Genomic DNA, 26,811 nt, shown 5'->3' with positions numbered 1-26,811 from the left:
CTTTTTCACTTTAGGACATTGCAAACCATGCTTTTGCATTCAAAACACAAGATAATAAGGAACTAGAGTAGTCCAACGAATTCGCTCACTCAGTTAACATGTATTAAGCATGTACCAGTGTGTTAAAATGCCACGGACGGTGGAATAGAAACGGATCAGACAGTCCTACCCTCAGGGAGTAACAACCTTGTGTGTCAGACCCATAAACAACTAGACTGTAAGTAAGAAGATTGCTGGACAGGATTAAATGAGTTTTGAGAGCTGTACATCCCATGGCACAGTAAAGGAAGCAACAACTAACTATGATTGAGAATATCAGGAGAGAACTTCATAGAGGAAGAGATATTTGAACAATGCAGCAGGATATTGAAGGAAGAGTAAGAGTCACACCACTGGGGAAGAGGGGATAGAGGCAAGGCTGCTCTCTGGAAGAAAGCATACATTTTTGGCAAAGGGAATTTCATGGAAAAAAAATGGAAGGCAAGAAAATACATGGCATTTTCCAGTACGGGTGAATGGTGTGGAATAGCTGGGACATGAGGTACATGTAGAACAGTGATTGGCGGTGCTGTAGCTGTAGGGTGGTGACACACCATGTAAGATTTTGAATGCTCTGATCAGTAGAATTTGGCTTCATGAAAACATTATTCATTACATATGTAGTGACCAGAAAGCTTTTGTTCCAGACCACAGTACTGAGTAAACTGTGTCTGAGTACTCGGACTGAGTAAAGTGGGGGTTTCTGAAACCATGCTATTATATTAAATAATATGTTTATACCTTGTTAGCAAAATAGCATTGTTTGGGGGTATAAAATTGAGGCAAAGTTTCCCTTAAGTCATTCATTGGCACAAATATATTCTTCAAAGCCACTTCTAGGTATTTAACAGTAGCCAGGAAGGAACAAGCATGCTGGTCATTGAGCAAAAAGAGGCAGACCACAGGGAGTGTTCTGTGCACCAAAACGCACTGCTAGAGAGAGTATCATCTCAGGGCTTGTGAAAATTGTATACATTGACAATGGGATTGGCTACGTAATTTGTGTAGCCCCTTGTTCAAAAACTAAGAATTTCATGATATAGACAGCAGAGCATTCAACCAGGTACAGTGCCCGGTTAAACTCTGCCCAGAAGGCTAGTCCTCAACCCTAACTCATGAAAATTCACTTAGTTTTCACAGCCTGATAAAGTATAAAGCAGCTCGCACGTTCAAGTGTGAACTATTTAGTCTCTGAAGTTATCCCCTCCCTACCAGTGTGCATCCCTCTGCCTTCACTAACAGAGGGGACTATAAGAAAGTCCTCCTTAGAGAAGTGTTAACCTCTTTCCCTGTTCCTATAATGCTATTCTTTTGTTCATTGAAAACTCAAATGCTCTCTCTTTCATCTTTTGCATTAAAAATTTTACCTCTTCATAAATTCTTCACTAATAAGAGGAAGGTGATACATTTTCAACCACATACAGTATTTAATCTTAAATTGATGCATTATTTAGGCTACTATTTATGCAGTTATTAGTAAATATGGCTGCTAATAATGTTGATGACAGTGCCAGTGAGGGACACCACTTGCTGAATACCTAGGCACTGCGTTGGACATTTGACAGTCCTGAAAATTCATCGGTCAATGATCTCATTGTTATTTGGTTTCCTGGTTCTTTATATTTTAGTCCTATTCCTCAGCATATTAAAACTTTCCCCAAGGAAAAACACAAGAATGAGAAAATAAGTACTCAGGAAAGACAATTTTGCTACTTGTTAATTAATAGATTTGGTGAGAAAAAGAAGTGTTAATGACTCAAAAAAAAAAAAAGATTTCAAACAATCACTTAATAACATCTCCTATATTATCTGTGCATTTCATTTATCCTCCCTAACTTTCCCTCAATGGATAAATTGGCTATTAGGTATATTCACATCAATAAATTGGACATCTTAGACAATAAGATCACAGAGAGAAGATACTTTGCCTTTTTAATTTGCTTTAATACAACTTACACATAGGCTTAATTGTCAGTGAAAAAAAACTTAAGACTATTTACTGTTGCTGTGAATTCTACTCAACCAGTTAGTAAGTATATGTATTATCCTGAGCCTTATGCTGCATGCTATATTGAGAAGGTTCAAGTTTTCATAATTATTAGTGTGCCATCAACATGAAAGAATCTCAGACAAGCCACCTTGTCATCCTGAATCAATCAAGGACATGCATTTGGTTCAGAGTACTGTCTAAGTAGGATTAATTTTTTAGACTTCACCAATTTCAGAACAGTAGCAGATCCAAAGTCAGATTCTCTCAAATGAACTGAATTAAACCCTTTTGTTAGATTATTCCTATTTGCCTTAGCTAGAAAGGAATTATTTCAGCTTACTAACAATTTCCAAAGTGCTATATATGTAGTTGAAGTTTGAGATACAGTTTTTCTTTACCTCCATTTTGCCTCCTTATTTTTTTATTTGAAGACCATATACCACTATCCTTTGAATGTGAGAGGGAGGTATTTCTTTTTACATGCAAAAGACAAATCTAGTGTGGCCTCTCTCTCCACCTACACAGCAAGCAAACTCACTGCCCTCCCCCTCTGTATGTGGGACATGACTTCCAGGGGTGTGGACCTTCCTGGCAATGTGGAACAGAAATCCTAGAATGAGATGGGACTCAGCATCAAGGGATTGAGAAAATCTTCTCGACCAAAAGGGGGAAGAGCAAAATGAGACAAAATAAAGTGTCAATGGCTGAAAGTTTCCAAACAGAGTCGAGAGGTTAACCTGGAGGTTATTCTCACACATTAAATAGATATCACCTTGTTCATCAAGATGTAGTGGAGAGGCTGGAGGGAACTGCCTGAAAACGTGGAGCTGTGCTCTGGTGGCCATGTTTCTCGAAGATAATTGTATGATGATATGGCTGTCGCAGTGTGACTGTATGGTTGTGAGAGTCTTGTGTCTGATGCTCCTTTTGTCTACTTTATCGACAGACAAGTAAAACATATGGATTAAAAATAAATAAATAACAGGGAGAACAAATGTTAAAATAAATTTTAACATTTATTTAAATGTTAAATGCTAGTGACTGGTGAAGGGGAGGGGTATGGGGTATGCTATGTATGAAAAATTTTTTTGTTTTTTTTTAATTGCTTTTTCTGAATTGATGCAGATGTTCCAAGAAATAACCATGATGATGAATATACAACTATGTGATGATAGTGTGAGTTATTGATTATACAACAAGAATGGAATGATCATATGATAAGAATGTTTGTGTTTGACAACAAGTAAACTCACCACCCTCCCTCTGTCTATGTGGGACATGACTCCCAGGGGTGTGGACCTTCCTGGCAACATGGGACAGAAACCCTAGAATGAGCTGAGACTCAGCACCAAGGGATTGAGAAAACCTTCTCGACCAAAAGGGGGAAGAGTGAAATGAGACAAAGTGTCAATGGCTGAGAGATTACAAACAGAGTCGAGAGGTTATCCTGGAGGTTATTCTTACGCATTAAGTAGATATCACCTTGTTGTTCAAGATGTAGTGGAGAGGCTGGAGGGAACTGCCTGAAGATGTAGAGTTGTGTTCCAGTAGCCATGTTTCTTGATGATGATTGAATAATGATATAGCGATATAGCTTTCACAATGTGACTGTGTGAGTGTGAAAACCTTGTGTCTGATGCTCCTTTTATCTACCTTGTCAACAGACGAGTAGAACATATGGAATAAAAATAAGTAATGGGGGAACAAATGTTAAATTTAGTTTGAAATGCTAGTGATCAATGAAAGCGAGGGGTAAGAGGTATGGTATGTATAATCTATTTTTTTCTTTTCTCTGAATTGATGCAAATGCTCTAAGAAATGTGAATATGCAAAAAAAAAAGAATGTTTGTGTTTGTATGTGGTTATGTATCATAAATAGAAAATAAATAAATAAAAAAGACAAATCTAGTACCTCTGGACATCTTGCCGTCTGAGCCACAGTCTAACAGCATTAGCAAAAGCAGTTCAGCCGGAGGGGAACTAAACAGCAGCTGAGTCAGTCTAATAATTTACACTGGGGAAAGCCCTTGGAATTCAGAGGCACATTGCCCAGCTGGAGAGACAAATCTAATCTCACTAATGATGATCCTCCCTCTCTTTACTATAAGGGCTGGGCTTTTTTACACATGCGCACATAATTACACAAGCATACTCAGAGTCCAGGGAAGCCAAACAACACAGCACCCAGGATTAAATTACACAGTAAGACTACCAGGTGTCATCTGGTCTCTACATCCTGTCTAATAAATGCTGTTCGTGGTTCACATTGTGGAGCTGTTAAAGATCTCAGAGTTCAAAATCCAAAGAGTACTAAAATCCAAAGGTGACAGCATTATGGTTTTATTGTGAGACCGAACGCAATAAACTTGACTTCTGAAATAAATCTAAATAAACAAATAAACTTAGGAGAGAAACACACAGACTATGTTCAAAAAAGGACTTGCGGCTGTTAACAAAAATGCACATAGTCAATAGGTAAAAAGGTGAAGAGAAAATAAAGAATAAAATGTCAAAAACATTTTAGCCATGCTAAAAAATCAGTAGACAAAAATAATTTATATGCTAATGACTGTTAAAGATGGTTTACAAATTTGACCCAGGCTTTACGAGGATTGAAGAGAAAGACACAATTAATTATCCAAGTAAAATAAAAACACACCAATTGCTCAGGAGAAGCAGTTTTGACTTGCACAAAGGCCTAAGAGGCCTTTCTTCCACTGAGCTCACAAAATGAGGAGAATAAAACAGCTTCAACAATATTCTTATAGCAAATACAGTAAAAGCTTTTCAAGGACAGTTTTGCACAAGCCGAGATTGCCCAGAATTTCAGAAAGGCAATACTTACAAATAAGAGATTCTAAGTAAGCTGCTATTTGAAAATCTGATTTAATTCAGAAGGGCATGGACTACATCTTCAGGAAATCCTCCTTGACCATTATTTATCATACTCAAGGTTTTTTAAAAAATGAGTAGCGAAGAATCACAGGTCATATTCTCTGGCGAAAACCAGGAATGCAGATATTCTGCGTGTCCATTTCAAGGGGATCCCTAAGCACTGACAATCAAAGAGAAGAAAAAGCTGACACCCTCCTAAAAAAACTCAAGAGTCTGACCAGAATGACTGCCTCAAACCTCATCTCCACAAGGAGATGAGCTAAGAAAGATAATTCCAACTTTGCGGTTGCTTACTTTTCAAATTACAACTCATAACGTTGTTTACATCCTGATGAAACTCTATTTTCAATATTTCTATAAGTACAACATTTTTTTATGCCAAGCTCTTTGCAAATAGTATCAATTATTTTAAAAAGAAGGAAGCAATTTAATAATCTGTGTGCTGCTTTACTGAAGTAAACAGAGTGGGGGGGGGGAAGAAAGCCACCATCTGGGGCTATAAATTATAATCCTGCTACATGGTAATAGATGGAGGGTTGATCCATGAAGCTCCCCTAGGAGAATCCATCTATCAGTGCACCCGTCCATAGAAGGGACTAAAGAAAAGGGTAGCTTCTGAGTATGGACAAGAGACTCTGCTATCACAAAAGGATACAGTGATGTTAGATTTCAGAAGCAACTCTCAGATACCTCCCCCCTCCCATATATCAAATTTCTGAATTCAGGAAACTACAGGGAAAAGTCTCACCCTCTAAATATTGGCAATTAGAGGAGACCTTAGGGTTCAAGGAGAGTTATGGACAAAAATAAAACAAAACAATAACAACAAAAAACAGTCCTCCTACAATATAGTGTAAAGATAACTGTTATATATACTGGGAAACCAAAAAATACATGTGACCTATTTTATTGCATTATTTACTCTGTTACAGTGGTCTGGAACCAAAACTGCAATATCACTGAGTATGCCTGTTCTTGAAAGTGGTTAAGATGGGAAATTGTATGTTGTGTATATGTTATTGCCTTAAAAATAAAAATTAAAAAAAAGAGTGCATGTAAAAAACAAACAAACAAACAAAAAAACCAGTCCTCAAGTGAGAGATAAGTGAGAGGTTTAGGGTTGCTTTACCTATTTTTAATCAATTTGTAAATATCTCTTGAAAAGAAAATGATGGCATTATTTACCATAAAATGAAAGCCACTAATGAGAAGTTAATCTAGCAAGAAGCTACAAAATTTTGCATGCATGTGCTTGAAGAAGCTTGCAGAGCTGCTAAACAAGGTACCCTATTCTCTTCTGCCTTACTGCAAAGTTAAGGGCTTGGCTGCTTTGGATCAAAATATGAGAATTTTTTTTTTTTTTTTTTTTTTTTAAAGGAAAGACAGAGAGAAGGAAGGAAGGATAGAAGGAAGGAAGAAAGGGAAACATCTTTTAAACATTTTCTTGTATTCTGTTTCTCCGTTTTTGTTACATGGGCTGGGGCCGGGAATCGAACCGAGGTCCTCCGGCATAGCAGGCAAGCACTTTGCCCGCTGAGCCACCGCGGCCCGCCCCAAAATATGAGAATTTTAATGATGGTATAAGCAAGAAAAAAAAGAAGGCAGAATATAGGAACAATCCTAAATAAGAAGGAAACAGAGGAGAAAATCGAGTTTATCAAAATAATCAGAAAATTATAAGTCAAAGAAAAACTCACAGGTCTCAAATTAAGCCTTAAAGAGCACCTTAGATCACTCTTAGAAAGAGAATACAGTTAGTGATGCTAAAATAACTGGATTTTTGGCATGTTGTTTAAACATTGAAAGCTTAGACCTGCCACATCTTCTAAGACTTTAACAGCTTTTATAGACTTCTTCACATCAATTCTCACCATAGTCATCTAAGAAAGGCATCCCTTAGAATTGCCACCAAAATCACAAGACTACCTACACCTGAATAACTCCCAGATCTGGGAGGAAGGTGGTTACTTATAAATTATTTTCTGCTCAGCTCATTCACTGATTCAACAAATGCTCTGTTAATCACCTACTGTGACAGCTTCTTTGTTTGGCAGTAAGGATGATGTAAAGATGAGCGAGACAGTAGACTCCTGCTCAGCAGGAGTTTACAATCTAATACAGGACAAACATATGAACAAATATTTGCAGTGTGAGAAGCTTTCTAAGGGAGACTGGTATAGATTTCTGAAATACAAAAAGTGGAAAAATGCCTTCCAGGATGAACAGCAAAAGAAATAAAAAAAATATCAGTTAGAAGACAGGCATGCACAAAGAAATAGAAGTGTGAAATAAACCATATGGTTATTTGGGAAAAGGGGAACACTTCAGTAGGGCTGGTGCAGGGTGATGAGAGATGCAGAAGATAAAGCTAGAAAGGTAAAGCAGGTCTGGGGACTTTTTTTCCTATGGGCAGAGACCATGCAGAGGTGAAGGGAGGAGACATGATTAAACTGGAAAATGATTCTGTTTAAGGGTAGAAGATGCTTGGACTGTGGAAAAAAGGTAGTAAAGAGAAGACTGAATGGATACGAGAAATATTTATAAGACAGAATTGATAACAGATAGTGACTGGCTAGATGTGATGGTGAGAAAGGCCTTTCCAGTGTGGAGAATTGGATGATCAAAGAGAGAAAATACAGAATAAGTGCCAGTTTGGGATCTAAAGTTAGGGTTTATACTTTTACATATTCCATCAGGCAAGACAGTTGGAAACAGGGAGCAAGGAAGTAGCTAAACTAAAATGGGACAAACTACAAATATTTTTGGGAAATAAAATATAAGGGAAATGTTTCACATTTTTATCTTTAGGTCAGAAGAGTTACACATCTTATGGACCCACTTTATCCTTATCTTGGTAATCAGTATTATGCCTTTTTTCAAGGATAATTTTGTTTCCTTTGTCTCTTTTACGATCTTCCTGAATCTACCACCAAACTTCACCCTCCCCACAAACACAAATAATCTCCTTCTGCCCTATCTTCAAAATCCCATCTTCCACAAACCACATTTAGTGTCTTTCCAATAAATCAGTGATGGCTAAAGGATGCAACCATGAACACAGATTAAAAACTCCCTCTATCAAAGGCCAAATGCATATTCCCATTAGCTACTTATACTTTCATTGCTTTATTTATACCTTACATTATCTAAATAGAACAACTGGTACAGCTGAATTCTAATGACTATCAACTATTAGGACTAATGTGGACATTACTGTTCCAAAGGCTTTCACAATAGCTAGTAATTCCATGAATATCAGAGTATATTTGCACTGACCCTGAGAATGTAGGCCCCCAGAGAAAATGATTCTGATTCCACCTAATCTGCAAGAGATAGAATGGGTGACTGTACAAGTATAAGAAGGAAGTCAGCACTGCAATTCAACAAACGTTGACTTAGTATCCACTATATGCTAGGTACTGTGCTTCTTAGAAACCATGTGGGGATGTAAGAGGGAGAAGACTGCACCCACTTATCTTATGGCATGCCTGAAACACTCCATAATTAAAAAAAAGAAAAAGACATGGTCCTTGCTCTTCAGAACTCAAATCTAGGAGGAGATATAACCACAAACATAGATAGTTCTAAATTAAGGTAGACCACGATTAAAGCTTATAATAATAAAGTCCAAAGAACAGTAGGATAACAAGGGACAAAGACATTAATCTTCCTGCTTTGCGGGAATGAGTCTAGTTATCGATCTTCACAGGAATATGAAATCAAAAGTTTGAAGTTTCTTGCTGATGCATCTGAATATTTTTGCATCTGTGACTAAAAAGACAAACCCATTGGATCACAGGCCCAAAGCTGATGCCAGGTCCTCTTTCTAAGGCTCTTAGTTATTTCTCAGAACAGATAGGGTTGCTTGTCAGTTCTCTGCACCAAACCATTTCCAAAGCTCCAATCACCCTTGCCTGCCCATATTCCTCAAAACCCTCTGAGGTCTATCAGTTTCTCTCATCAGAGCCAATCAGTGTGCTGCCCTCTCCTCACCACCCACAAATCTCAACCCCACGAGGCAAGGGGTAAACCTAAAACTTCCAGTGAGTAATTTCTTAGGACAAAAAAGGTGCAGATTTTCCTTTAAGTACAGTTCTTCCAGAAGGCAGGGAGAGGCCAGGCAACCTTTCAAAGTCCCCTGGCATATGGGCCGGCTTTACTGTAGTCTCATCTGCATTACTACTGACATGCCTGGATCAAAGCCTGACAGGAATATAAAAGGCCCTTGGTCTCATTCTACTTCGCAAGCCCATGTCAGGCAAAAGAAATGTATTTTTGCATTTTCTTTCTTTTTTTTTTTTTTTTGCATGGGCAGGCACCCGGAATCGAACAGGTTGCATTGTTTTTGGTCATACGACAGCTTAGATTTATTACTAAGGAGCAAATTGGTAACTTCTTTTCCTTCCTCCTAAAAAAAATGTAAAGAATAAAAAGTCCTGTTTAAAGTGGGGAGTTTCTGGTTAAAGCTTTAAGGAAATTTTTGTACATAATTAAAAGGAAAGATTTAGACTTTTTTCATGAAAATCAAAATAAATTTTTCTATAGTGCAACATCAGTAGTTACCGCGTTAAAATATGCTGCATATGGAGGCATTTACATGCTGCATAATAGCATGTAATAGTACACAGTAATTTCATTTGCCATGTCAGTAATTTTGCAGTTTGATGATTTGGAAAGAAGATACTAGGAATCAGGGTTCCCAGCTGTGTCATAAATTAGTTGTTTGGCCTTGGGTGAGTCACCTAACCTCTCTGGAACTCAATTTCCTCATCTGTAAACTGAAGGAATTGGGCAAGAATGATCTCTAAGCCCCTTCCAGTAATTAAAAAACATTCTGTGAATATAAGGAATCAGATGGATCTACAATATGTCAAAATTGATTGGCTCCCCATCACTGGAAATGCTCCATATGGGGACACCTATCAGAGGAACTGCAAAAGAGATCTCTGCTTTAGTAAAGAGAATTGAGCCAAATGATCTCTCCCATCTTTTTAATTGTAAGAGTCTCTTATTTTACAGCTTAGTTCTGGAGACCATAAAATAATTAGAGAATGAAATTAATTTAATGATAAAAGGGAGGGGAGATTCTGTCTTCCAGTTACAGTAAATGTTTGCTGTTAGCAGAGCAATGACAGGTATAGCAAGTCACTGTGTAGTTAATGGAGACTGTTTGTCTTGGGCCAGGTTGTTGGGTGGTGTAACTAACTCTGTAAATATGAAACCCAGCAATGAAAAGGTCTAAATGCCTTCAGCCACTACAGACTAAGTACATAGGGTTTCTTCACACAAAGCTTTCTGAATTCTAATCAGAACAATTAAGGGAAGGAGGGAAGAACATCACAACCAGCTCTTATATTTTGATATTTCCAACAGTGGGTATGCTTCTTAGGGATAAATATCAAAAAGAATGATAAATAATAAAATAATCACTGAGTTATCATACAATTTTATACTGAGTTGGGTTTCCAAAATTATTTCATATATTTTAATCCCATGTGAGCTCATAAAAGCCATATGAGGTAGGTAGAGCAGGTATTATTGACCTTTCTCTCAAGAAAATTGAGGTGGTGAAGTTTAGTTAAGTTCTCTTTCCTCAGCAGTACAAAACTGATCAAATCCTTAGTATATCACTTTCCACTACTTTAAAAGCTTTGGTTGCAAGAGGTCTGGCAGGATATAGGTACCTGTTTTGATTTCAGTTTATTTATATATATTCATTAAATGGCAGAAAAATAATTTACCTTTATGGAATTTTAGGAAATACATTTTAAAAATGAAAACAATAATCCTGAATTTTAATGGTGTTTTAAAAAGCTTAATTAAAAGCAGATGTTGAACTAGAAGTGCCTGCTAGGAAGAAAAAAATGACAACAAACCCACTTTAAGTTATAATCCAGCAATGGATTCTGGCAGCATGTAACATAATAAGTAAAGCACACTATACTAGGAAGAAAGAGGAAAAAAGTCTGTATACTGGGAAAAAGGAGAGAAAAGCAAAATATTTGATATAGGTGGTAAACATACCAAGAGCAAATATCTTTCCACAGAAATTATATTGAAAAAAGTTTAGATTGATCAAGAATTAAACAAAGGTGCCCATGATCAAAGGCAGATTTTGGTATAAAGTAAGTAAAGGCTTTAAGTCTTAGAAACAAACATGTTCATTTTTGTTAAGGTTATCTATTGCACCTACACTTTTTATATAACTTATCTCATTTAACCTTTATCTCTCCATAAAATTTAATATTATCATAATTTTATGGATGAGAAAAGTGAGGCTCAGAGAGATTAAACAATCTGTCCAGGGTTATACAGTTAGCAGATAGCTTGTTAATTCTATCTGATTTCAAGGCTTAGGTCCTTCTACCGAGTTATCTCTCCTTAGAAAAAGTTGTATCTAAAATTTGCAGTATATTTCGTTACTGGAAACATAAGAAATAAAGATGTACTTTAAAAAAATTTCTAGTAATCTGTAGGCTGAAAATTCCATGAGATATTGTAATTTAACTCATTTACCCTAGTGACATGAGCTTTAGAGTCAGAATCCAAGAATTCTTACTTAAGCAGCTATGTGCTCAAAGGTAAATCACTTGAACTCTATGTCATAATCCAATTTTTAGTTTTTCATTCTATATATTTATGAACAATAATTGGGAGATGTTATGCTACACATCTTGGGGATAAAAGATGTGTAAGATATAATTCTGTGGCCTCAGAGTTTATTTTCATTAAACCAGCTTAGTCAAATCAAAATCACTTTCTCCATTCTTTTTTTTGTTACTTTCTCCATTCTTAATGTCATTCTGTAAGCGTCTACTCCAAGCAAGCAGGTTCCCAGGGACAAAGGTCCAGAATGACATGGGATATATAAATAGTCTTAGGTAAGAGGCCACTGACCCTAACAGATCAGGAGGGTACTGGGAACAGTTCTTCAAAAACCTTGCAAAGAAATTAAAAACACAACACCATTTGCATTACCACCAAAAAAAAAAAAAAAAAAGAGAGAGAGAGAGAGAAACATGTAGGTATAAATCTAACAAAAATATATACAAGATCTATATCAGGGAAAATTATAAAACTATGAAGAAAGAAATCAAAGATCTAAATAAGGGGAGAGATATTCTATCTTCACGGATACGAAGACTCAATATTGTCAGTTTTCCCAAATTGATCTATATATTCAATGCAAGCCAAAATCCCACCAAGTAATTTTGTGGACATCAACAAACTGGTTCTAAAATTTATATACAAAGGCTAAAGACCCAGAATGGCCAATTCACCTTGAAGAAGAACAAAGGGAGAGGACTGACACTACTCAGCTTCAAAACTCACTATAAAGTTACTGAAATCAACACAGTGTGACATTAGTGAAAAAGAAGAGCCAAATCGATCACTGGAACAGAATAGAGTCCAGAACTAGACCCACACAGATAGAATCAACTGAACTTTGACAAATGAGCAAAGGCAATTCAATAGAGAAAGGACGGCCTTTTTAACAAATAGCGCTGTAACAGCTAGATATCCATATACAAAAAAAAAAAGAATCTAGGCATATACCTTTCACAAAAATTAACTCAAAATGGATCACCATTCTAAATGTAAAACATAAAACTATAAAATTTCTAGAAGATAACCCAGGAGAAAATCTAGGTGACTTTGGGTTTCATGATGACTTTCTAGATACAACTCCAAAAGCAAAATCCATTCAAGAAAAAATTGATAGGTTGGATTTCATTAAAATGTAAACCTGTTCTGCAAAGGACACTGTTAAGAGAATGAAAAGTCAAGCTACAGACTGGGAGAAACCATTTTTAAAACACATCCATTAGAGGACTTATATCCAAAATATACAAAGAACTCTTAAAACTCAACAATCAGAGGGGGTGCGAGGGTAGTTCAGTGGTAGAATCTTCCCTGCCTTGCGGGAGATTCGGGTTCAATTCCCAGCCCATGCACTTCCCAAACAAACAAGCAAAAAACCAAACAAAAACAAATTCAACAAATAGTGCTGCAATAAGGGATAATCACATGGAAATAGAATGAAATGTGACCCTGCCATACAGCATACAAAGAAGAAAAAAACAAAGCAAAACAAAACTCAACTTTAAGAAAACAAACTACTCAATTAAAATAACCCAGCAAAAGATATGAACAGACATCTCACCAAATAAGACATACGCATGGCAAATAAGCCTATGGGATAATACTGAATATTATATGCCATTAGAGAACTGCAAATTAAAATGAAGACATACAACTACATATATATTAGAATGGCTAAAATCTAAAACACTGACAACACCAAATGCTGGTGAGGATGTGAAACAATAAAACTCTAATTCATTACTTGTGGGAATGCAAAATGGTACAGTCACTTTAGAAGATAGTCTGGCAGTTTCTTACAAAATTAAATATAGTCTTACCACAGGGTCCAATCTCCTGTTCCTAGGTATTTATTTACCCAAGTGAAGTGAAGAAAACATGTCCACTCAAAAACCTATATGTAACTGTTCATAGCAGTTTTATTAATAATTGCCAAAACTGGGAAGGAAACAAAATGTCTTCCAACAGGTGAAATGATAAACAATGGTAAATCCATACAATGGAATATTTTTCAGGAATAATAAAAAAAATGAGCTATCAATCCAGGAAAAGAAATGACGGAACCTTAAATGCATATTAGCAAGTGAAAGAAGCCAGTCTGAAACGGCTACATTCTGTGTGATTCCAAGTTTATGACACTCTGGAAAAGGGGAAATGGATCGCTGATTACCACAGGTTCAAGAGTGAGGGAAAGAGAAATGAATAGGTGGAACACAAGAGATTTTTAGGGCATTGAAAATATTCTGTATGATCATGTAATGGCAAATACATGACATTATATTATTTATCAAAACCCATAGAAATGTACAACACAAAGAGGAAACACAAATGCAAACTAAAGACTTTAGTTAATAATAATGTATCAATATCGGTTCATCAATTGTAACAAATATACCACATGAATATTAACCATAAGAAAAATAGGTGATGGAATGGTGTATGAGAAATCTCTATACTTTCTGCACAATTTTGCTGTAAACCTAAAACTGCTACAAAAACATAAAGTCTAATAATAAAAAAAGAACCACAAAACTAAAATCCTTGTAGCCAGTTAATCCCATCTTGCATCATATTCCTGTTTCCTTTGTTACTACCCAAAATATAGGTCCCTCTGGTCTACAGTCTCAACCTATGCCCCTCTGTGCATCCTCTTACCTAACCCTACTCCCCATTCCTTCTTTTCCTCTAAAACTTCCCATTATACCCTTCTGTTTCACCTGCAACAGCTTGGTTGAATGCTCCCTCAATTTCCTTGAATGAATGATAAAACTTGACTTCTATCTTTTCTGTCCTGCAAACCATCATCTCATTCAATTACTCACCAAAGTCTTGTTGATATGTTTTCTTCAGGAAAAACTACAAAAGACATAGAAATGAGCAAAAATGATGACTAAATATCCTTTCTAGAATGCTATTCCAGTTTATCTAAGACTTTCATTGTTTTTGAGATATTTACAGCTCTGTAAATTATAGTAAATGAAAGTACTGCAAATGATTCTTGTCTATAGAAATATAAATGAACTGTGTCTGATGGAATGCAATTGATCATTGTCCAATGGATACTGACTGGTTCTGCAACTAATTTCAGCATTCCTGATCACTTGCATATTTGTGTGTTCTTTGAACTTTCCTTAAAATGTCTTACCAGTGGCTTCATTAATTAATGAGTTAAATATTTGACATATGTTCACTGCATGTGTACATGAATTATTGTTTAACTCTAAAAAAGTATCCTATATACATCCACATGGGACATGTCATTATCAAACTGTGGAAGGTCAGAGATAAAGACAGAATTCTGAAAAACACAACAGAGAAACTTAACAATTTCTAATTGGAAATCATGGAAGCAAGAAGGCAGTGGGGTGACATATTTAAAGTTCTGAAAGCAAAAAACTGTCAGGTAAGGATTCTATATCTTGCAAAACTATCTCATAAATGAGAGAGAGATTAAGGCATTCCCAGAAAAAACAAAACAAAACAAAAAAACACACAGTAAGTTCATCACTGGCTCTACAAGAAATGTTAAAGGGGTTTCCTCAGGTTGAAAATAAAGGACCCCAGATGATCGGAGCCACATGATGAAATAAAGCTCTTTGTTAAAGGTAACAAATGACATGGGTAAATATAAACGCCAGTACTATTGTATTTTTGGTTTGTCACTCCACTTTTTTACTGACAACAATTTCTAAAGGGCAAAAGCATAAAAAATAATGATAAATCAATGGTTTCTGGGTTCATAATCTAATAATACGTCATTTATGATAAAAAATACAAAGGTGAGGAGGGTGGAAAGGTATAGTAAGATTGTTTGTGTATACTATTGAAGTTGTTAGTATAAAACCAAATGAAATTGTTACAATTTTAGAATGTTAAATTTAAGTCCATGGTAACCATAAAGCAAATACCTGAAAAATATGCACAGAAGGAACTGAGAGGGGATTATAAAGCTCTTACCAAAAAAGATCAAGGGCAATGGTGGTACAGTGGCAGAGTTTTCGCTGCCATGCCACAGACCCATGTTTGATTCTCGGTGCCTGCCCATTAAAAAAAAAAAACAATAAAATAAAATAAAAAATAAAAAAGATCAACTAAATTAAAAAATAGGCAGTAACTGAAGAATTGAGGAACAAAGAAGGGTGTATATAACTTACAAAAAATCAAAGAGCAAAATGGCAGAAGAAAGTCCTGCATTATCAGAACAGGCATACCTTGTTTTATTGCGCTTCTTTTTATTGCACTGGGCAGATACTGCATTTTTTACTAACTAAAAATTGGTGGTAACCCTGCATTGAGCGAGTGTTTCGATGCCATTTTTCTAGCAGCTTGTGCTCACTTTGTCTATCTGTGTTACATTTTTTAAATTCTCATAATATCTCAAACTTTTAAATTATTATTATATCTGTTATGCTGCTTTATAATCAGTGATTTTTGATGTTACTATTGTAGTTGTTTTGGGGCACTACAAACCACACCCATATAAGACAGCAAGCAATCAATAAATGCTGTGTTTTCTGACTTCTCCACTGACTCTCTCTCTCTCTCTCTCTCTCTCTCTCCTTGGACCCTCCTATTCCTTGAGACACAAAAATATTGAAATTAGGCCAATTAATAACCCTTTAATTGCCTCTAAGTGTTCAAATGAAAGGAAGAGTCCTATGTCTCTCGCCTTAAACCAAAAGCTACAAACGATTAAGTTTAGTGGGGATGGCATGTTGAAAGCCGAGAAAGGTCAAGAGCTAGGTCTTTTAGGTCAAGCAGTTAACCAAGTTGTGAATGCAAAGGAAAAGTTCTAGAAGGAATTTAAAAGTGCTACTAAAGTGAACACATGGATGACTGGGAAAAAAAAAATGAAACATTATTGCCAATATGGAGGAAGTTTTAGTAGTCCGGATAGAAAGTCAAGCCAGCCACAACATTCCATTAAGCCAAAGCCTGGCTCTCTCCAGTTCTATAAAGGCTGAGAAAGGTGAGGAAACTGCAGAAGAAAAGTTTCAAGCTAGCAGAGGGTGGTTCATGAGGTTTAAGGAAAGAAGACCTCTCCATAACATAAAGTGCATTGTAAGGCAGTAAGCACTGATGTAGAAACTGCAGCAAGTTATCCAGAAGATCAAGTTAAGATCACTGATCAAGGTGGCTGCTCTAAACAACAGATTGAAACAGCCTACTATTGGATGATGCCATTTAGGACATTCATAGCTAGAGAGGAGAAGTCAATGCCTGGCTTCAAAGCTTCAAAGGACAGGATGACTTTCTCCTTAGGAGCTAATGCGGCTGGTGATTTTAAGTTGAACTAATGCTCATTTACCATTCTGAAATTCCTAGGGCCCTTAAGAATTATGCTAAATCTACTCTGCCTGTTCTCTAAAGTGGAAGAACATTTTGAAACCCACTGTGGAGATTGCTGCTCAGAAAAAAGTATTCTTTTAAAAATATTATAGGGCAGTGTGACAGTGGCTCAGTGGCAGAATTCTGGTCTGCCATACTGGAGACCTGGGTTCGATTCCCAGTCCCTGCCCATGTTAAAAAAAAAAATTACTGCTCATTGACAGTGCACTTGGTCACCCAAGAGCTCTGATTTAGATGTACAATGAGATTAATGGTGTTTTTGTGTCTCCTAACACAACATCCATTCTGCAGCCCATGGATCAAAGAGTCATTTCAACTTTCAAGTCTTATTATTTAAGAAATACATTTCCTAAGGCTATCGCTGCCACTGGTGGTGATTTCTCTGATGGCTCTAGGCAAAGTAAATTGTAAACCTGCTTGAAAGGATTTACCCATGTAGATGCCATTAAGAATATTTATTGTTCATGATGAGAGGTCAAAATATCAATACTAACAGAGTTTGAAAATAGTTTATTCCAACCCTCATGTACAACTTTGAGGATTCAACACTTCAGTGGAGGAAGTAGCTGCAGATGTGATAGAAATAGCAAGAGAAGCAGAATTAGAAGGGGAGCTTGAAGACGTAACTGAATTGCTGTAATCTCATGATAAAACTTGAATGGATGAGGAGTTGCTTCTTATGGATGAACAAAGAAAGTGGTTTCTTGAGACAGAATTTACTTTTGGCAAAGATGCTATGAATATTGTCAAATGACAACAAAGGATTTAGAATATTACATAAATTTAACTGATAAAACAGCAGCAGGGTTTGAGGGAACTGACCTCCAATTGTGAAAGAAGTTTTACTGCAGGTAAAGCTTTCAAACAGCATAGCATGCTATAGAGAAATCTTACATGAAAGAGTAAACTAATGTAGCAAATTTCACTGTTGTCTTATTTTAAGAAATTGCCAACCTTCAGCAACCACCACCTTGACCAGATTGAGTCAAGACCCTCCATCAACAAAAAGATTATTACTCAAAAAAGGTTCATATGATGTCTAGCATTTTTATCAATAAAGCATAAATTTTAATGAAGGTATGTGCATTGTTTTTTAGATATAATGTTATTGCAAACATATATGTAAACATAACTTTTATATACACTGAAAAACAAAAATAATTGTGTGCCTTATTATTGTGATATTTGCTTTATTACAGTGGTCTGGAACTGAACCTGAAATATCTTCATGGTATGCCTCTAGCTACTATAAATGTAAAGGGATGAAACTCACCAATCCAAAGGCAGAGATTAGCAGAATGGATAAAAGAACATGACCAAACTATATATTATTTATAAGAGACTCATTTTTAATTCAAAGACAGATACAGGTTGAAAGTGAAAGGATGGAAAAAAATATATACCATGTAAATAGTAATCAATAGAGAGCAGGTATGCTTATACTAATATGAGACAAAATAGAGTTTTAATAAAAAACTGATAAAAGGGACAAAGAAGGGACACTATACACTGTAAAAAGGGTCAATTCATCAAGAATATATGATGATTATCAACACACGTATACCTGACAACAGACCCCAAATTACCTGATGCAAACACTGACAGACTTAAAAGGAAGAACAGACAATTCTACATTAATAGGAGAATTCAAAACACTAATTTTTTGAATGGATAGAACATCTATACAGAAGATCAATAAAGAAATAGAGGACTTGAATGATACTATAAATCAATTAGACCTAGCAGACAAAGAACACTTCATCAACAACACAACACAAATTCTTCTCAAGTGCACAAGATCATTCTCTAGGACAGACCATCTTAAAAGATTGAAATCATAGAAACGATCTTCTCTGACCACAAAGAATGAAGCTAGATATCAATGACAGAGGGAGAACTGAAAAATAAGCAAATATGTGGAAATTAAGCAATATACTCTTAAATAACCAAGAGATCAAAGAAGAAACCACAGGGGAGATTAGGAACTATGTTGAGATGAATGAAAATAAGAATGCATACAACAACATATGGAATGTAGCCCTAATGCAAGTAGGACTCCGAGTGAAATTTATAGCTATAAACGTTTACATTAAAAAAGAAGAAATATATCAAATTAGTAACCTAACCTCATACCTAGAGGAACTTAAAAAAAGAAGAGCAAATGAAACCCAACATGAACAGGAGGAAGGAAATAATAAAAATTAGCAAGGAGATAAATAAAATAGAGAACAAAAAAAAATAAAATAAAGAGAAGCAACAAAACCCAAAGTTGATTTTTTAAGAAGACCAATAAAATTGGCAAACCTTTAGCTAGACAGAGAGAGAGGACACAAATAACTAAAATCAGGAATGAAACTGGGGACATTGCTATCAACATTACAGAAATAAAAAGGATTATAAGTATGTACTATGAACAATTATATGCCAACTAATTAGAAAACCTCGATGAAATGGACAAATTCCTACAAACATACAAATTACCTGAAAATTTCAACAGTGACAAGTAAAAAGAATGAATTAGTAATCAAAAACCTCCCAACAAAGAAAAGTCCATGACCAGATGGCATCAGTGGTGAATCTTACCAAATAACCAAAGAATTAACACCAATCCTTCTTAAACTCTTCCAAACAACTGAGACGAACACTTCCTAATTCGTCTATGAGGCCTACATCACCCTAATACCAAGTCTAGATAGCGATATCATATCACAAGAAAAGAAAATCATAGACCAACATCCCTAATGAATATAGATGAAAAAAAGATCCGCAAAAATACATAAGCATACCAAATCTAACTGCACCTTAAAAGGTTTATATGCAAGTGAGATTTATCCCAGAAATGCTAGTGGTTATTCAACATAAGAAAAGCAGCCAATGTAATATACCATATTAATAGAAGAAAATTAAAAACCACATGATCATCTCAATCAATGCAGAAACAGGCATTTGATAAAATCCAGCAACCACTGTTGATAAAAACATGGAGGAGCTCTCCGCAACTGCATCCCAACCACTGGCTGCACCCTGCCACTCCCGGCTCCAGGCTGACTTTATTCTTTTTTGTTTTTTTTTAACATTTTAAATTGTGGGATATAACATGTATACAAAGAAATGAAAGAAAAAGCAATACTTTTCAAAATACACTTCAAAAAGTAGTTACAGAAAAAAAAACACGGAGGAAGAGGAAGAAGAGGAGGAGGGAGGGGGGAGGGGGAGGGAGAAGAGCAAAAAGAAACAAAAAGCATCCAAATTGGAAAGGAAAAAAGTAAATAAACCTATTTGTAGATCACATGATATGATACATAGAAAATCACAAAGAATCAACAAGAAAGCCACTAGAGCTAATAAATGAATTCAGCAATGTGGTGGTATGCACAATCAGTACATAAATCACTGGTGTTTCTAGACACTTGCGAGTAATGATCAAGAAAACTATTCCATTTACAATAGAAACTAATAGAATAAAACATTCTGGAAGCAGCTATGAGAATCTAGCTGTCTCTATTAAATCAGTCATTAAAGAAATTTACAAAATCTCTTCTCACTATGCCACTCTTCTCACAAAAAAAAAAATTAGAGGTTTGGAAAATACACTTATTGTTATTTAAAAATATGTTTATGTTAATATGTTTATTATTATTTTAAATAAGTTAATAAATATTTGCAATTTTTCTCAGTTTCAATTTGGTAACACTTCTGTCTAGAAGTTAGACAGGAGATAAAACTCACATAAATAAGAAAATTCCCTTTTCATTTTGTTTTCATCAGTCCAGATTTTTTCTTATATAGTTTTTCTTTTTACTTAATAGTCAAGCAGAGGACTAATGTCTAGTCATTACAGCTATAATAATTTCATACAGTGGTTCCTATTAGTAATAAATATTCATATGAGTAGCAATGTAGTAAAAACATCTTTTTGCACAAAAGCAATTGTGAATCCCAGGACAATCCTAAAAGAATGTGTAGTAAGTAACTGCAGTTTTAATTACGTAAAAATTTAAGGAAAACCCTGTAGGACTTCCTGCTGACAGATGGTGATTGTCTTTAAGGTACTAATTTTTACTGTAAATTTCTGGCTGTTTAATCAAACAGTTCTAAGAAGGCATTTAAGTGAAATTCTGAATTTAAAAAAGGCCAGAGAACTGAACATTGAGTTGATTGAGGGTGAAGAGCTCAGGAAATAGTCAAAGAATGAGGATTGGAGAAAGGTAATAGAAAAAAAGAATTTCAGGAGACTGTGGTTGAGCTAATGAGACCAGTGTCGGCTGGGACAAACATTTGCACCTTAAACGGAAGGGATTGGGTCTGGACCCACTTCTTTAGAGTCCGAAAGGGGACTGTCACAATTGCTATTACTAAAGAGGGCTCAATTTTCAAAATAAGCCCTCAGAGGCGTTTTATTACCCCGAGGCACTGCGCCTGCATTTCTAGAAATAAGCCCCGCCTGCCTTTAATGGGACTCAATTAGACTATCTGCAGGCGTGGAGAACCATGGATAATTGAGACTAGTGAACTAAAACTCACTACTATACAAAGCCAGGATGGCTTCCTTCTCCCCGCACAGGAAAATAATCTCTTGATTAAAATGACATTAAGCATTTTATTAATTATTTGCCAATTATTTCCTCTCAAATAACAAATTCAAGTATATATACACACTAAAAAGAAACAGATGCACAAACCTTTGGATATTTTCAGTCCCTTCTTCCAGACCTAAATTACAGACTCTAAATCTTTGCTAAGCATAGAAACTCTTGGGAAATACCCACCTGATATTGCAGCTGCTAGGGCTCAAGAGCCAATTTGGAATGAAATTTTACTACTTTGCCAGGTTCTCCCTTCCCCCTTTTTTTTCTGGCCATTTTTTAGCAGAATTCCTTCCATCTGTTTGTCTAATGAAAAATAAGTGAACATTTGTTTTATACTGCTTATATTAATGATGGAGGCTAGGCCCTAATATGGTCCTTAAGTATTCTCAGAGACTTGGAGATCAAAACAACAAGGCTTTTTCCCTGGAGAAAGAAAAACAATCATATAATCCTTTATATCTTCTGTAATGATTTCTTTCTTCCAATCAGGACTTCTGCCATAACACCTTGAAACAGGGCACATTCCACATCACGTGCTCTCTTTTGAGAAAAATTATCTACATTGATAAGGATTTATTTTAATTAAATCTTGTAAGTATAATACTGGCTTTTGTCAAACTGTTTTTGCCACAGATTGTTTTATAAATAGGCTTTGTCCTTTTCCTGCTAAACATTTAAAATGCCATGGAATGAAAGACAAAGAACTGCCACGTGGGTTCTAAAAATTTGGACCAGATCTGGGAAGTACGGAGAGATGATCAAGAGAACCTTATTATTAACACAGGGCAAGGCAGGAGGACTATTAAACAAAATGGAAAATGATATAAGAAAAAATCCAGACTGATGAACACAAAATGCAAAGGGAGTTTTCTGTTGTGTAATTGTTTAAATTCATCTTTTTTTCTTTGGCAAAATCTGCAAATTCAAAACATTAATCCATCAACCAACTTGTATTAGAGAATTGCAAATAAGGATAACTAAAAAGTAACAATAATCATACCAAATAAAAAAGTCTTTTTTACAAGTATTTAGTGATTATTCCACTAATAATTTAGTTGGTTTTCATTTTCTCATTTACTACAGCCATTCCTTATACTTCAGACTGAGTTTCAGGATAATAGAAGGTAGTGAGAGATGGACAGTTTAAGAGCCAATATGATAACTATTATTTCTTAAGAGCTCTAATAAAGGTAAGATAGAAGAAAAGGCTAAAACACAAAACTAAACTGAGGTTATTGGATTATCTGTGGCTTCATCCTCCATTAGCCCAGACCACCAAATCACTAGTCTAACAGAAGCTTTCTCTTGACTACCAGAAACAAGGGCCAAGACAAATGACACTTAAAATGGACAAGTTTAAAGCTGGCAAAGTCAGCTCTGCTGAGGACTTGATTTCTTGTTTATCAGGAAGCCCCTGGGCAAATCTGAAAATTCTTTAACTTATGTCTCACCCAGGTATCTCCATCTAGAATACTTCTGACACCTTCACCTCAGCTGTAGTAGCATCCTACAGGGGTTAAACTTCTGTACTGTGTACAGTGAAAGTACGGTGAAAGAATTGGAATAAAGATAGATTTTAACCAGATTTCTTTAGAAATTTTCCCTTGCTGATTTGATGTTGGTAATCGAGTCTCCAAGAATCCTACAATGTTAGCGCTAGAAAGGACATTTGACATCATGAAGTACAATTTTTTCATCAGAAATTGCAAAAAAAAGAAAAAACTGAGAGAGTAATTGCCTTGCCGAGATTCTTTTTTCATTGCATCATTGTACCCCATAGTAGGTAAACAAAAGCATGTTGACTTTATCCATTTTAATACAAGTAAGTTTTCTAGATTAAGAAGGCAGGTAAGTGGTTATATAATGGTTATTAAAAAAGAAAAAAAACTTACTATATTCACCAAGGGTATTCAAGGTGGTGCATGTGAATCACCTATTACAGTGTAAAATGAAATTTAAGTGTCTTCACTTAAATAGTAGTGGCTCTTGCCCCAACTCACCTGAGAAATAAAACACATCACCATTGTGAAGGATGGTTTACTACACATTGATTCTCAGTGGTGATATTATGGAAGGACACTCTATACACACAGGATAGAGACACACTTAAAAGGGTCTATCCCAATAAGGCAGGAAGCAAAGTCTGAAAAAGTCCTCTGTGCACAACCTCTTCTCTTCTTTAGACCCAGCAGAAAAATCACGAATCCAAAATAATGGCACTCATGGAATAAACAAATGTTCATGGAGTATCTACTATGTACCAACTACTGGGCATAAAGTGGATAAACAGACAAAAAGTTAATATTAAATATTTACCTTGACTTTTAGGACTTAGAAGAGGCTCTTTTTATATACCCAAGTTGCCTGAGTTACCTTCTTCACATCATGAGAATTAAATTTTAAATGAAATAATGTATGTGAAAGCTCCTAACAGATTTATGGGCATGTAGCAATCACATATTAAATGTAAGTTCCTCCTCTTCCTTTTATTCAACATACTTCACTAACTTCCAAGGATGCCCTCACTCTTTACAGATCACTAACTCTTTTTTAATTAGAAAATTTATTATCTAGTATGAATCTTCTTAATTTCCCTCTCTTCTGTCCTTTCCATGCCTGAATCTACGTCTTCACTCACTCTCTCTCCTGATTCAGCAGTGTGTCTCTTCTTTTCTAAGACTAACTCTCTATCCATGCCATTAGTTTTCAACTCTGGCTGCACATTAGAATCATCTGGGGAGCATTTTTAAATGCTGATGTCTGGGCATTACCACAGACCAACTAAATACATACGTCTAGAAGCAGGGATATGGCATCAATATTTTTTTAAAGTTCCCTAGGTGGGGTGCTAAGACAATTCAACATGGGAAAGCTTACACTTTTCAACAAATAATACTGGCACTGGATACCCATATCCAAAAGAATGAAGTTGGACTTCTTCCTTATACCACAGAATAAAATTAACTCAAAATGGATTATAAACCTAAAGCTAAGATCTAAAACTACAAAATTTCTTAGAAGAAAACATAGGGAAATATTTCCAGGATATTGGGTTAAGCAAATTCTTATTAAATATGCCATCAAAAGCACAAGCAACAAAAGAAAGACAAATTGGAATTCATCAAAAAAATTAAAACTTCAGTGCTGAAAGTAATACCATCCAAATAGACAACTCACAACATGGGAGAAAATATTTGCAAATCCTATATCTGCTAAAGGACTTATATCAGAATATAAAAAGAACATTTACAACTTAATAATAAAAGGATAAATAACCTAATTTTAAAGTGGGCAAAGGATCTGAATAGACATTTCTCCGAACAAGACATACAGATGGCCAATAAGTACATGAAAAGATATTCAACATCTTAGCCATTATGGAAATGTAAATCCTAACCAAAATGAGATATCATTTCACAGCCACTAGTGAATCAAAAAGGTAATACCAAGTGCTGCCAAGCATATGGAGAAACTAGAACCCTCATATACTGCTAATGGGAATGTAAAATTATACAGCCACTTTAGAAAACAGTTTGGCATTTCCTCAAAATGTTAAACATAGAGTTGTCATATGACCCAGCAATTCTACTCCTAAGTATATATTCAAGAGAAATGAAAACATATGTCCACACTAAAACTTGCATGTGAATGTTCATAGCAGCATTATTCATAATAGTAAAAAAATGGAAACCCTAACCCAATTGTCCATCAACTGAAGACTGGATAAGTAAAATGTGGTATATCCATACAATGGAATACTATTCAACAATAAAAATGAAGTACTGATACATGTTACAATATGGGCAAACACTGTGAATATTATGCTAAGTGAAAGAAGCCAGTCCCATAAGACCACAGATTGTATGATTTTATCTGTATGAAATGACCAGAATAGGTAAATCTATATATAGAGAGAAAAAAGATTAATAGTTGCCTAAGGCTGGGGGCATTGAAGAGAAATGGGCTCCTAATGGGCGTGAGGTTTATTTTCGGGAAGAAGTAAATGTTCTAAAATTGATTGGCATGAGGGTTGAACAACTCTTTGAATATACCTAAAAACCATCAAATAATTTTAAAAAGGAAAGAAAAAGTTCCCCAGGTGTGCCAGTTTGAATTTGTTGCATACCCCAGAAAAGCCACGCTCTTTTAATCTTCATTCAATATTGCTGGGTGGGAGCTTTTTTATTGCTTCCATGGAGATGTGTGGCCCACCCAATTGTGGATGGTAACTTTTGATTAGATGGTTTCCATGAAGATGTGTCTCCACCCATGCAAGGTGGGGTTGCTTACTGGAGCCCTTTAAGAGGGAACCATTTTGGAAAAAGCTTCAGAACCATCAGAGCCCAAAGAGCCAGAAACATTTGGAGATGCAGAAGGAAAATGGCCCCCAGGGAAGCCTTCTGAAATGAGGAGAGAAAGTTAGCAGACTTGACCATGTATCCTCCCAGCTGAGAAACCCCGAACTTCATTGGCCCTTTCGTTGGAGTTAAGGTATCTTTCTCTGGATGCCTTTATTTGGACATTTTCACGGCCTTAGAACTGTAAACTTGCAACTTAAATCCCCCTTTTAAAAAGCCGTTCCATTTCTAGTATATTGCATTTCGGCAGCTTTTAAACTAAAACACCAGGTAATTCTAATGTTAAAGTCTTATTCCAGAGACCAATTTCTGAACCATAACACTACATGTGCATGTTACTTACCTTCTAGAGTCCTTGGGGATGGAGAATGCATCTTCTAAATCTTTGCCTCCTCCATATTCTTATAGTATAACCAATACAGAAGGAAGTGTAATATATTTTAAATGCCTTTTTGTTTTAAAGTAACAGAATATTCTTAGGAAATGTTCTTTATTTTATTCAAGATTTCAAGAATCAGGCTACCAATCGGCAGAATTGGTTACTTTTACTACCTTGATTCATTTGTGCTCCCTAAGCAATGATTTCAGCTGTAGTACATAGGGAGAGGGTAGGTATACAGTGCAAACCAAACCAACCGGTTCTGCCATCTAAAGTATAGTTGTTGGGTCGTATATCAGTGGATCAGTGCATGTGGCCTCTGGCCCTTAGGAACTATTCTTTTGACAGTTCCCCAGGACACAGCTCTTGTTTGACTGACTTTGTTTACTAAAAAAATTAATTCCTACTTCTGGAGTAGCTTCAATTTTAAACAGAAAGCCATCTATTGACAGTCTCTAATACACAAGATTTTATTGTTTGATATTAAACAATTAAGAGTTATTGTTTTTTTTTTCTACAAGTACTCTATACATGAAAATAAATATAATCTAGAATACAGCTACTGGGAGTGAGGAGAGAGGGGTAATCTATATCTACTTTGTGCCTTAA

General features: G+C 35.7%; 1 protein-coding gene across 9 annotated transcripts in view; it reads right to left on the bottom strand.

The window, feature by feature from the left end:
- MAP3K13 (mitogen-activated protein kinase kinase kinase 13) overlaps positions 1-26,811 on the bottom strand; it is a 210,433-nt gene that overhangs the window by 80,118 nt on the left and 103,504 nt on the right. The gene's annotated exons all lie outside the window — the stretch shown is intronic.

The sequence above is a fragment of the Tamandua tetradactyla genome, chromosome 10 (genome assembly GCF_023851605.1).
Source record: "Tamandua tetradactyla isolate mTamTet1 chromosome 10, mTamTet1.pri, whole genome shotgun sequence".
NCBI lineage: Eukaryota > Metazoa > Chordata > Mammalia > Pilosa > Myrmecophagidae > Tamandua > Tamandua tetradactyla.
This window is presented reverse-complemented; position numbering and strand designations above follow the sequence as displayed.